At 35.3% G+C, this 14,433-nt stretch overlaps 1 pseudogene; it reads left to right on the top strand.

Moving 5' to 3' along the window:
* Positions 1–2,253: 2,253 nt before the first annotated feature.
* Positions 2,254–4,131, top strand: LOC103725437 (annotated as a pseudogene).
* Positions 4,132–14,433: the final 10,302 nt, after the last annotated feature.

Below are 14,433 nucleotides of genomic sequence, written 5' to 3'. Positions count from 1 at the left end.
TTCAATGTTATAACAGTTTCATGAAGTTTTTATAGTAATAGAACAAAGAAAAGACACAAAGACACTTTTCAAATATATTGGTGGATACATTCAGTAGGCAGGTCATAGCAAAGTGGCCAGGGGATGGGGGTGGGGGTCTACTATAGGTCTCTGATGCTATCTGAAGGCATTCTTAAATTTTGGTTCATGAGTCCTGCTGATCTGTTAGTAAATACCTTGCAAAGTTTTTTTATATGTTAATCATAGGATGTCTGAAACAAAGTTGGGCATGAAAATGGCTATTTAGGTAGGGGCTAAAGATACCTTAAAATAAATGGCAATTAGGCTCTGGAGGTGCAGCATTCCAGACTCTCCACAATCACTCAAATCAGTTAATCAGTCTTGCAGAAGAACGTTAAGTTTGACAATCTAAGGCATTCTGAGAACTTTGATTCACAGTGCCCCCTTGTTGGCCAAGAATCACATTTTGTGTGTGCAGGGACCACATATTATTTATTCTCATCTCGCTAGTAAGGCTCATTTCTAGAACTTGATGTAGGTGAGGCTCAGTTTCAGGTGAGAACACAGTCTTCAGGAGACATAAAATAGCTCGTAAGCCATTAAGGAAGAAATTCCTGAATCATATCATAATTAGTAGCTGTCAGGATCTGGATCTGACTTTTTATGTTTCCCTATCTTTGGTACCTGACATGGTAATTGTATGTGACATAACAGGATTATTAGACTTAAAATTAAAATAATGAAGAATATTGCTTGCCTTAATGGAATAAATGAAACAGATTTAAGAAAAGATTTTTAAAAGAGATTAATGATGTTTCCCCCTGCATTTACAGTTATCTGTATTCTATGAATTATATTATTATATATTTTGAGTATCTAAACAAATCTTCACCATTTAAACTTTGGTTTGTCTTTAGATCAGTTAGACTTTATAGTAATAACCTCATTGAGTAGCTAGTTCTATTTCTTATCTGTGGATAATGACTTCATCTATTTTTTTTATATTGGTATCCAACAAGATTTAGTTTGGAAAAATAAATGAAACATATTATAGAAGAAAATACAGAACAAAGTAGTCTTTAAACTTTCTTCTAACAAGAATGTCTTAATTTACATAACAAATATTAATAACATTAATGGAAACAAGAAAACAAACCTGCTAGAAAATCAAAATTTTATAGGCTTTGAAGGCATAACAAACTATTTCTGTCATTTTGATAATTAGAAATTGGTATGGGACGCTAGAAGGAATGGCTGTAGTATTTTCCATTTCCTTTGTAAAATACAGATAGTGTCTAATTATTATTTTTATCCCATATAATTGTACAACATAAGACACCTCAGATGCTCATTCAATCAAGGAATATCACTACTCAAATTATAAAATACCATGAATAATGTTGTTATTAGAATGATGTCTTTCATAATTTGTATAAGAATAATTAGCCCAAATATTTGCGTATTTTTATTTAGAGAAAATTTGGTTGAAGTTACTTTGTTAAAAACTGGAGTATGTTATAGAATCTTTTAGTTGAATTAGTTGGATTCAGGTAAAAATATGTATGTATGCATGTATGCATGTATGCATGTGTGCACATATATAAATTTGAATTTGAAAACTAGACTTTTAATCTAAGTTATACTGAATAATTAAAAAAATACATATATATTTTTACAAATATTGAAAACATTGGAATCTTTTAAACATTAAATCCACAGTTGACGAAGGTAGGAGTTCTGGAGCAAATAAAATCGTAACAATAAAAAACATAACTAAAGGAAATATCATTTATGACAATTTAAACCAAAATTAGCATTACTTTATCATTTAGGAATATACCAAGTGAAAATTAAATATCAAAAACCGGGGGGAACATGGTCGCTTCAGGTCTTGTTCTCTGAATGGCATGGGGAAAGCACTTCTTAGGCCTTTTGCTCCCGCGCCATGGAGAAAAGCTCAAGGTGTGAGTCTCGGTGCTCAGTCAGTGGTGGCTGGCTGCCCAGAGAGGAGTCGCTGTCCAGTTCAGGTGTTAAGAGCCATTGCTATTTGAAGATTACCAGAAGTGAAGACAAAACTTCTCAAAAACTGTAATTGAAATCAGGACCTGGACTTAGGGGTTTGCCAAAGATACTGCTGTTAGTGCCTCCACTTCTCAGTCTCAGAATTAGGTGCATACAGTCAGCTTCTGTTGTATCTTCAGTTCAATTTCTGCAGACAACTTTCCTCCTGATGTGAGGTTCCTGAGGGAGTCTAACAAATTAGCAGAAATGGAAGAACCACCCTTGCTTCCTGGAGAAAACATTAAAGGCACGGCCAATGATGGAACTTACATATGTCCCTTCACTGGTGCTGTACGAGGAACACTGATGGTCACCAATTACAGATTGTATTTCAAGAGTATGGAGCGAGACGCCCCCCCCCCCAATTGTTCTAGATGTTTCTCTTGGAGTGACTCCTAGAGTAGAAAAAATTGGTGGTGCGTCTAGCCAAGGTTACAATTCTTATGGACTGGAAATTGTGTGCAAGTATATCAGGAATTTACGATTTGCTCACAAACCTGAGGAGTGAACGAGAAGATCCATATTTGAGAATCTAATGAAATATTAATTTCTTGTCTCTAATGGCCTGCCTCTTTTTGCTTTTGACTATAAAGAAGTATTCCCCGAGAATGGGTGGAAACTCTATGACCCTCTTTTAGAATATGGAAGGCAGGGAATTCCAAATGAAAGCTGGAGAGTCACAAGTATAAATGAACGCTAGGAGGTCTGTGGCACATACTCTGCCCTCCTGGTTGTGCCCGCAAACATTCCTGATGAGGAGTCGAAGAGAGTGGCATCCTTCAGGTCCTGGGACCAAATCCCTCTTTTATCATGGATTCACCCTGAAAGTCAGGCCATGGTCATTCGGTGCAGCCAGCCTATGATAGGAGTAAGTGGAAAGTGCAGCAAAGAAGACAAGAAATATCTTCAGGCCATCATGGACTCCAATGCCCAGTCTCACAAGATTTTTATATTTGATGCCCGGCCAACTGTTAATGCTGTTGTCAATAAGGCAAAGCAGGGAGGTTATGAAAGTGAAGATGCCTATCAAAATGCAGAACTAAATCTTTCTGGATATCCATAATATCCATGTTATGAGAGTCGTTGCGAAAACTGAAGGAAGTTGTGTACCCTAATATCAAGGAAACTCACTGGTTGTCTAACCTGGAATCTATGCACTAGCTGGAACACATCAAGCTCATTCTTGCAGAGGCTCTTAAGATTGCTCACAAGGTAGAGTAAGGCAAGACCTCTCTGGCGGTGTACTGCAGTGATGCCTGGGATCACACAGCTCAGCGCGGTTCCCTTGCCATGCTCATGTTGGTTGGATATTACCGAACTATAGGAAGATTTGAAGTACTTGTGGAGAAAGAGTAGCTAAGCTTTGGACATCGGTTCCAGCTAAGGGTTGGCCACAGCGATAAGAGCCATGCAGACGCAGACAGATCACCTGTTTTCCTTCAGTTTATTGACTGTGTCTGGCAAATGACAAGACAGTTCCCTACCGCATTTGAATTCAATCAGTATTTCCTCATCACTATCCTGGACCACTTGTATAGCTGTTTATTTGGTACATTCCTCTGTAACAGCGAACAGCAGCAAGGAAAAGAGAATCTTCCTAGCAGGACTGCATCACTGTGGTCTTACATAAATAGCCAGCAAGAAGACTTCACTGATCCTCTCTATGGGAGTTATTCCAATTATGTCTTCTCTTCAGTAGCCAGCATGCGCCACCTAGAGCTCTGGGTGGGATATTACATAAGGTGGAACCCATGGATGAAACCACAGGAACCTATTCACAGCAGACACAAGGAACTTCTTGCTAAAAGGGCAGAGCTTCAGAAAAAAGCAGAGGAACTGCAGAGAGAAATTTCTGACCAATGGACCTCATCTTTGAAGAGAGCCAGCTCTACGGCACAGTATGTTACTCCTGACCAAACCATTGTATTAAAGGACTGTCAGTCAGGTCGGGGGTGTCGCTGTCATGGACTTGTCATTACAGCGGCAGCCTTATGGGTAGAAAGCCTTCCTCATCTTAAACCCATCTATGGGAGAAAAGCTCAGATTACTTATTTCAATGCTCTTCGATGAGTTTGGAAATATAGCAGTGACAGGTGACTGAAAGGAAATCATTTCATTTGTAATTACAGATTATAACACTAATCTTAAAACACTCAAAAGAACTTTAAAATGCTTCAATCCGGCATCCACAATGGGAATAAGTGTCTAATTTTAAAATAGTGTCTTAAAAACTTTAGCTTCTGGTAAGATCTCTTGCTCTTGATTTTCTCCCAACACTGAAATTCTTGGAAATCATATATACTGGGCCTTAATGTATACATGACAGATCAAATCACTTTACCCCTTTCTCAAATTTTCCTTTTGCCAGTAATTGTTTTATCTTGGTCACCTCTTAGTCTCCATTCTTACTATGGTAAAATGCAAAGTCTGGGGAATATTATGGTATAGTAATAAAAATTTGCTGCTGACATTAGTATAATTGCGGTAATTTCAACAGTTTTGAAATGGTGCCTTCTTTACAGATGTGCTTAAAGGGATGAAGGGACAAAGTGGTAACCATCGTTCATGAGTTCAAAAAACATTCCACACCAGTGAGATTAATTTACATTTGTCCACTGACTAGAAACTTCGTGAAAGACATTTTAAAAACTCATTATACCACTTTACCGGAGTGCTGATTGGCAAATTTTAAGACAGTATTTGAGATTGATTTTTCTGGATAAACAGTTCATGATAGGTACTATATGTTCAATTTTTGCATTAACACATTTTCCTTAGCAAATTCTGTACTTCCACGGAAGGGTTCAGGCTACCAAAGAATATATTGCATGTACAGAATAGCTACAATCTCAATACCAGCAAGAAAAGCCTTGCTTCTCTGTTCATCTGAGGGTGGGGCGCTGTTCTGAACATTTGACTCCTGATGTCTATTTTACTCTGTATAATAACCATATGTAATGTACTGTAACAATGGAGCCGATCACTTGGTCTTTTAATTAAATGTCAATTGATCTTAGACTTTGTCCTTACCCAAAGTTTTTTACCTTCAGTGTACACCCACCCTATTCCCAAAATGTTACTTGGAACTTTTTTTGGAATACCTGCTCCAAATAGAAATGTTCAAGTTTGTGCCCATCTGTTCTCAAAACTTATATCAAAGTAAAAATATAGAATGTTTTTCAATCATTAAAAAATAAATTAAATATCAGAAACCATTAAAAATTGAACAAAAAATAAGAGAAATGTTCAGTTACTTGGGGGTAATGGATTGTGAATGAGTTCAAGATGAGTTGCATCTAACATCTATGAAATCCACATGGATGAGTGTTCTTAAATAAAGTTGACACATGAGACTCTTAAAATTCATGTCCTTGAATTTTATGGACAGGAGCAGATTAGAAGTACCCATATACAGACTTTTTTCTCAAGATGAATGGAGAACTTGAAGTGATGTCCCTTATTTCAGTTGAAGAAATCATCTAATTTTATTTACCCTTTAAGGAAGACTCTGCAACTAATTCTAATTTTTTAATAATCATATTTAAAAGTACTTCTTTGTCTAAGCCAATAAATACTTAAAAAAACTTTTTTGTTATTATTCTTGTAAACAGAGGATAAAGCATTAATTTTCCCCCCTCAGAGGATTGAAATTACACCTTAAAAGCTTTAACTTTAATAACCTTTATGCTAAAATCAACTTAATTATATAATCCTATCTACTTTCTTTAAGTTCAATTTTCTTAATCTTTCTATAACATACTTTAATCTCTTAATATTATTTTCATCCATTTCCATTTTGGAATAACGGCTTTCAATCTAAAAGCATTTTTAAAAATATTTCAATCATTTTTCTTATTTTATGTGTATGAGTGTATCGCCTGCATGTATGTAATGCCCATGGAGGTTAGAAGGTGTTGGATTCCCCTGGAATTGGAGTTACAGACAGTTGTTAGTTGCCAAGTTGTTGCTGGAAATTTAACCTGGGTCCTCTGAAAGAGCAGCCAGTGATTTTAACCACTGAGATATCTCCCCAGCACCTCCCCTCAAACCATTTTCTTGACAGAAATATATTTTATACATCTAACTCATCTAACTTTCAATCAATATTATATTTACCCTGATTTCTTTTTTATATAAAATTTAAAAACATTTTTATAAGATAATTTAAAATGAAAATCCAGTAGGCTATATCTAAACCATAGAAAATATGTATGGTATCCTAAGTATTTAATAGTAGGCATAGAGAAAGTAGAAGCATCTCAGATCAGTGTCATTTGCCACATATTCAAAAGGATTATAGAACAATTTTTCCCAAAATTAAAGAAAAACAAATCTATAAAGATACAAGAAGCATAGAAAACAATAATTACACAGGACCAGAAAAGAAATACCACACACTATATCACAGTAAAAACACTAATTATGTAGAATAAATAGAGGGCACTGAATGTTGAAAGACAAAAAGTAATTATATATAAAAAACCCCATCAGAATAATAGCTGGCTTTTCAATGCAAAGTACAAAATATAGAAGAGCCTGGAGCAAAGTACTCCAAGTTCTAAATGACCACAGATGCCAAACCAGAATACTTTACCCAGCAAAACTATCTATCACCGTCAAAAAGGAAAGAAAAATCTTCCAAGATACAAATAGCGTGAAAGCACACATGCTCACCAAACCAGACCTACAGAGAATAGATGGAGCTATACAGAGAACTGAAGAAAGGAGTGACTAGACCCAAGTAGTACAGAAGAAAACAAATGAAGGTATAATTGCAAAAACACAAAATAGTATAAAATCATATGGACTAATATGACAATAACAAATATATATCTTTCACAAAAATAATTTTACATATCAATGACTGCAACAGTCCAAAAAAAGACACAAACTTGTTGAATGGATTAAGGAACAAAATTCATCATTTTGTGGCCTATAAGAAACTCATCTCACCTTCAAGGAGAGGCATGGACTAAGGATGAAGGGATGAAAAAAAATATTTCAGGCAAATGGCAATAAGAAACAAGCAGGCATTGCATTTCTAATATCTGACAAAGTAAACTTCAAATTAATACTAATCAGAAGCAGTAAATGTCACTTCATTTTGATCAAGGGAGCAACTGACGAAGACAAAGTTACAACCATGAGCATATATGCACCAATCCCTGTCATACTCAATTTCACACACAGAAAAAGTACTACAGGACTTAGAGACACAGATTAAACCTAGACCAGTAATAGGAGGTGACTTAAATACCACATTCTTTCCAATACACAGGTCAACTAGGAAAGAACAAAGAGAGAACCATTTGAATTAAACAATACCATACAGCACATGGACCTAACAGACATCTACAGAATATTCCACCATAGCACCGAAGAATACACATTCTGCTTAGTATCCACAGAAGATTCTCTAAAATAGATCAGATACTGAGGCACAAAACAAACCTCAGCAATTAAAGAAATGCAGTAATTCCATATATTCTGTCAGACTCCAATGGAATAATACTTGAAATTAAAAAATGAAGCTCTATTAGCTGCACGAACTCATGAAGATTAAACATTACACTTCTCAATGATGAATGGGTCAAAGAAGAAATCAAGAAAAATAAACATATTTCTGGAACTAAATGAAAATGACAATACTACACAAGAATATCTCTGGGTCACTTAAAAGGAGAGTGAAGTTTATACCTCTATGTGCATACATTTAAAAAATCAGAAATAGAGGTTAGAGAGATGGCTCAGCAGTTGAGAGCATGGGCTGTTCTTTCAGAGGTCATGGGTTCAGTTCCCAGTACCTGCATGGTGACTAACAATCATCTGTAATTCCAGTTCCAGGGGATCTGACACCCTCTTCTTACCTCCAAGGGCATTGCATAACATGGGTGCACTTACATACATGCAGGCATTGTACTCAAACACATAAAACAATAAACATTTTTCAAGTTAGAAAGAAAAGAAATAAATTATTTAATGGCACAACTCAAGAGTTTCGAAAGGCAAGAACAAACCAAACTCAGGCTTACCAGACAAGAAGAAATAACAAAAAACAGAGTAGAAATCAATAAAATAGAGACAAAGAAAAAAAAATGAATGAATCAATGTGTCTCAGAGCTGGTTACTTGAAAAGATAAACAATATAGACAGACCCTTAGCCCTATAAACCAAAAATAAGAAAGAACAAATCTAAATCAACAAAATCTGAGATGAAAAGGGAAATATCATAAGACACAACAGAAAGTCCAAAACATTATTAGGGAACAATTTTAAGCTCTATATTCTATTTAATTTGAAACTCTGAAAAAACAGATGAAATTTCTAAATTTATTGTAACCACCAAAGTTAAAGCAAGAAGAGATCAAGAGTTTAAACAGACCCCACCGACTGCTCTTGCAGAGGACCGAGTTTCAATTTCCAGCACCCACGTGGTGACTTACAACCATTTATGACTCCATTTCCAGGGCATCCAATGCATTCTTCTGACATCTGCGGACATTGCATAACTTACATGCTAAGGAAATCAGAACAGTGATACAAAGTCTCCTGACTAAAAATATTCCAGGTTCAGATGCATTCACAGCAAAATTTTATCAGAACATCAAAGAAGATGTATAACGCATACTACTGAAATTACTCAGAAAGATTGAAAAGTGATAAAACTTGTAAACACCTTTTATTATGCCACTATTACTCTAGTACCAAAATCAGGAAAAGACATATAAAAACAGAACTATTTTCCTATACATTCTGTGCTGGATAGCTTTAATGTCAACTTGACACACCTGGGTTGAGGGAGCCGCAGTTGGGGAATTTCCTCTATTGGACTGGGCTGTGGCCATGTCTGAGGGGCATCTTCTTGATGAGCGTTATGGGAGGGCCCAGCCCACTGTGGGTGGTGCCACCTCTGGTCAGGTGGGCCTATGTTGCATAAGAAAACAGGGTGAGGAGGGGCCAGGGGAGCAAGCCAGTGAGCAGTGTTCTTCCATGGGCTGTGCTCTAGCTCCTGCCTCCAGGTTCCTGCCCTGTCCTATCTTGGGGTCCCTGATGAACTGTGACCTGGGAGATGTAAGATAAATAAACCCCTTCCTCCCCAAGTTGGTAATGGTCAGAGTGTTTGCCACAGCAATGGAGAACAAACTAGGACACCATCTAATAAACACAGATGCAACAATTTTCAAAAAAATATACAGGCAGTTTTGCATAAATACACACATCATAAATATTATCTACCATCATCAAGTAGAATTTATCCCAGAAACACAGTGCTGGTTCAACATACATATGTCAATAAATGTAATAAATCTTTCAATGGAATTCAAGGCAAATGTCACATGATCATCTCAATAGACACAGAAAATGCCTTTGATAAAGTCCACAGTACATTAATGATAAAGTCCTAGAGGTAATTGGACTGAAAAGAACATAACTACACATAATTAAGACTATATACAAGAAACCCACAGCCAACATTCTAAATTGGGAAACACTTGAGGTCTTCCCTTTAAAATCAAGAACCGGGCAATGCTATCCTTTATCCCTACTCCTTTTCAATATAGTGCTTCAAACACTAGAGCAATTAGACAAGAGAAATAATTTAGAGTTCAAATTGGAAAAGAAGAGGTCAAACTATCCTTAGCTGCAAATATTATATTATATATAACAGATCCCAAAATTCCACTAGAAAACTTCTAGAAAATATCAACACTTTCAGCAAAGTGGCAGTTTACAAACTCAACCTGTAAAAATCAATAGTCTTTCTTTCTGCAAATTGCAAGCAATCAGAGAAAGTTCAGGAAAACACTTCCACTTGCAATATATCAAAAATTTAAAGGAAAATATCTAGGGATAAACCTAATCACACACATGAAAGAACTCTTTAATGAAAACTTTAAATCTTTGAAGAGAGTTAAGATGTCACAAAGGACATGGAATGATCACCCATGCTCATGGATTGGTAGAACTAATGTGAAAATAACAAGTCAATAAAAGTAATTTATAGATTAAAAGCAATCCCAATCAAATCCCCAAAACCTTCTTCACAGAAATAAAAAAAAAACATAATTTATACATAATCACAAAAGATCCCAGACAGAAAAAGCAATAATGAACACAAACAGAAATGCTGTAAGAATTACCATATTAGATCTCAGCCTATATTACAGTTTTAGGGGAAAAAAGCAGTATCATCTTAGCAAAAAACAGATTTGTAGATCAATGGAACAAAATAAAAATCTCTACATTAATGCACATAATTACAGCCACCTGATATTCAATAAATTTGCCAAGAACATACACTGGAGGAAAGGCAGCATCTTCAACAAATGGTGCTGGCAAGATTGGATCTCCATGTGTAGAAAAATGAGCTTAGACCCATACTTATCACCCTGCAAAATTGTCAACTCTAAGTGGATCAAGCACCTCAGTGAGATGCATGAAATGCTGAAACTTTTAGAAGAAAATGTAGGCAGTACCCTACAATATACAGGTATAGGAAAGGGCTTTCTAAATCAGACATGAGTCACTCAAGAATTAAGGTCAACAATCAACAAATGGGACTTCATCTACATAGGAGTCTAAGAAGGATTTTCTAGCAATGTGGGACATTAATAATATTTAGTAAATAATATGTGTATTCCACATTAACAGTATGTGTTGTTTGGCTAAAATGGGGAATGTGAATAAACATTTTTCCGGGAAAAACAAAACATGTATCTTCAAACTGAACCTTCTGTAAGGCTATTTATCGGAGGACCTTAGTGCTTCAAAGATTGTGAAGAGTTTGTAATGTTGCTGGTCCAGAGCCTAATTACAATTTGTCTTGGATTATTATTAGCGCATAAGTTGCCATGTCCTTGCTACCAGTGTCTGACCCTTTAGAATGTATTGACTTAAGAAAAATTTGGCTTCCACCAAGCCAAAAGCTGAGTGTCATCAGAAAGCATCTCATATCTATACCTGATTTCCTTTTTTAGCATAACTACATACTTGCTGCTTGTAGCAATGTGTTTGAAAACTGTCTTCAATTATGACTTTTTTTTCTGATAGTATAGAAACTTCATGAAAATTCTTCCACCTTGCAACATGGGATTTGGTGTGACCATGATCACTCACATCTAGCTCCAAAATAAACTCTTATTTCCTTTGGAAAAAAGTATAATAATTGTCAGTATAAAAGTGTTTAAATATGACCCTTTCCTAAAAGTAAGTGAAACATTTTCTTAATACCTTCATTTAACAAAAATAGCATAAATTCCACTGATCATGTTTCCCAAAACTTATGGCACTAAGTCTCAGCAATTTTTTTAAAAAAATTTATTTATTATTTTATTTGGATGTGTAGGAGGGTATTGTCTGCATGTGTGTAAGTGCACCTGTGTTGTACAATGCCTGTGGTGGTCAGAAGAGGGTGTTGGATCCCCTGGAACTAAAGTTTGCTGTTGGCCACCATGTGGGTGTTAGGAATTGAACCAGGGTCCTCTGCAAGTGCAGTCAGTGCTTTTAACCACTAAGCCTTAATCTCTCCAGACCTAGTCTCAGCAGATGTTTTAGGAGGTCCCTTAAAGATTTTACATATGTCATTTTGACATTATTACTTATGAAACAAGATGTGGCCACTCCAGCTGCTTTTTCAATTTCTGTTACATGGGAAACCACATGGGAGTGAATTTCAGCTTCTTCTATTTGAAAATGCTCTCATTTATAAAATTGGTGTCAGTGCTGAGAGATACCTGTCTGAGTCTCCCTTGTTGCATCATCACTGAGTTGTTACAGAAGCACTGTTTTCAATATTTCTCTCTCAGTAATTGTAGGACTATTTATCGTGGGCACAAAGGAAATGAGGCCAATATCTAAAGTGCAGTATGCTCTCAGAAGCATTTATTTCATTTTCTCTGTTTCCATTCTACAATAGGAGCAATGGTAAAAGTGACAATGACACGTCTAAGAGTAGCTTCATCTGTTTTATGGAAATATGAGAGGCAAATTTTGAAAAGTCAAATCATACTAGTAAATTATAAAATATAAGATATATAAAACTATAAATCCATCCATAATTGTTCAGATACTAATCACTGAATATAATTTAATGGTTACATAGAATATGAGATAGATATATTTTGATATATAAAACATTTTAAAACAATAACCTGTATGTTACAATAATATTAAATTTTCTTTAATAAAGCAAATAAAGTGGCATGAACATAAAATAAAAAATGAATTGGCTTTCTCATATCTAATAAAGTGCTAGATATAGTGGTATACACCTGAAAAGCCAGCATTTGGGAGATGGAGGCCGGAGAACCTGGAATTCAAGTCATCCTTGACTACACAGTGATACTCTATCTCAAAAAAAATGATCGAGTAAAAATGAATAGAATCGGGGGTTAGAGAGATAGCTCAGTGGTTAAGAGCATTGGCTGCTCATACAGAGCACGTGGGTTATGCACCCACATGGCAGCTAACAACCTTCAGTAACTCCATTCCAGGGAAGCCAATGCTTTTTACGGACTCTGATGGCATTGCTCACATGTAGTACGCTTATATATGTGTAATCAAAACATTCATTCACAAAATTTTTAAAAATATTTAATTTGTCACAAAATTATATACATAATAAGGGACAGTACTTGAATATCTAATGAATGAACATTGTTGTAGTGGCCACACTTAAAACTACTAAAATTAATTACTTATGAAATTTAACAAGAAGAAAATTTTGCTTTACATAAAATAAAATGAACAATTAAATTCAGTGTATACACATGCAGTGCACATACCTATGTACAGGCAATACATTCATACACATAAAATAAAAGTAATATTTTTTAGAAAATGAATAGAATTTTCTTTTGGCTGTTAAAGAGAAATTATTTAAAATATTTTATTCATTATTTTTATTTTATGTGTATAAGCGTATTTCCTGCATGTACGTAAGTGCACCTGTGTCGTGCAATGCCCCGTGGAGATCAGAAGAGAATGTTAGATCCCCTGGAACTGGAGTTAGGGCTGGTTGTTAACCAACATGTGGGTGCTGGGAACTGAACCCGGATCTTCTTCAAGAGCAGCCAGTGCTCTTAAGACTTTAAAATCTAAACTTGTTAATATTTTATAGTGCTGTTTTTTTTTTTTCATTTTTTATTTATTTTTTATATATATTTTGAGACAGGGTCTCCCTGTAGCCCCAGCTAGCCTGGGACTCACTATGAGCTCAGTACAAACCCTGTAAGACATAAAATTGAATGAGTTTTTAACCTTTAAAAAAGATCTCCATTTCATTCTAAAATATACTTTTTCTTACAGAAAGACTCATTGTTTTTGCTAATAACACTGAGATGTTGGAGCATGCGTCTCTAATCTGTATGTATCTAATTATTACTAGTCATAATTGGTTGCACTCGGATCTTTGCCACCTGTGTAAGTCTATAAAATCATCAGGTAGATTTTAATGGTAATGTTTATCACCTCTAGTAATTAACATGATGTAAATTATAGTACTTTTAACTCACAATAATATGCATTTTATCTTGAGATTTTCTTTTTTCATAATTTTATTTTACAATAGAAACAATTCCATAAGACAATTTACTACATCTTTCTATTCATAATTTCTTTATAAAAAGATCTCTTTTAGGGGCTGGATAGATGGCTCAGTGGTTAAGAACACTGACTCCTCTTGCAGAGTACCCAAGGTCAACTCCAGCACCCATATGGCAGTTAACAACCACCTATAACTCCAATTCCAGGGAAATATGATGCCCTTTTCTGACCTCTGTGGGCACTGCACAACATGGGTGCTCTTATATACATTCAGGCTATATACTCACACATACACTAATAATAATAATAATAATAATAATAATAATAATAATAATAAAATTAATAATAATAATAATAAATCTCTTTTTTCATTTAATATTTCATGACAAAGTCTTACTATGTACCCCTTGGTGGCCTATAACCTATTATGTGGGCCAGGATGGTTTCAAACTCACAGAGATCTATCTGTTTTTACCAAAGGGGTGGGAATAAAGGCATACACCACCGCCATCAGTAATTTTCGTATACTCAGTCATGGATATGTGTGTGGGTCTGTGTGTACTGGTGCACTTAAATACACATGCTTATGAAGCTGCAAGAAGGAGTCCAGTCCTCTGGAGTTGCACTTAAAGGTGGCTATGAACCACCTAACATGGGTGCTGGGAAATCAAACTCTGGTCCTCTATAAGAGCAAAATACACTTTTAACTACTAAGCAATCTCTCCAACTCAACAAGTTCTTTATTTTTAGTCATTTCCTAATCAGTTGAATTCTTTAAAAATTTCAATCCATAACTTCTATGATATGAAGATGGTACTTTTTCATGTT

The sequence above is a fragment of the Nannospalax galili genome, unplaced genomic scaffold, assembly GCF_000622305.1.
Source record: "Nannospalax galili isolate Female #2095 unplaced genomic scaffold, S.galili_v1.0 scaffold7, whole genome shotgun sequence".
NCBI lineage: Eukaryota > Metazoa > Chordata > Mammalia > Rodentia > Spalacidae > Nannospalax > Nannospalax galili.
Note: the sequence above shows the minus strand (reverse complement) of the source record. Positions and strands in the feature narration are given on the sequence as shown.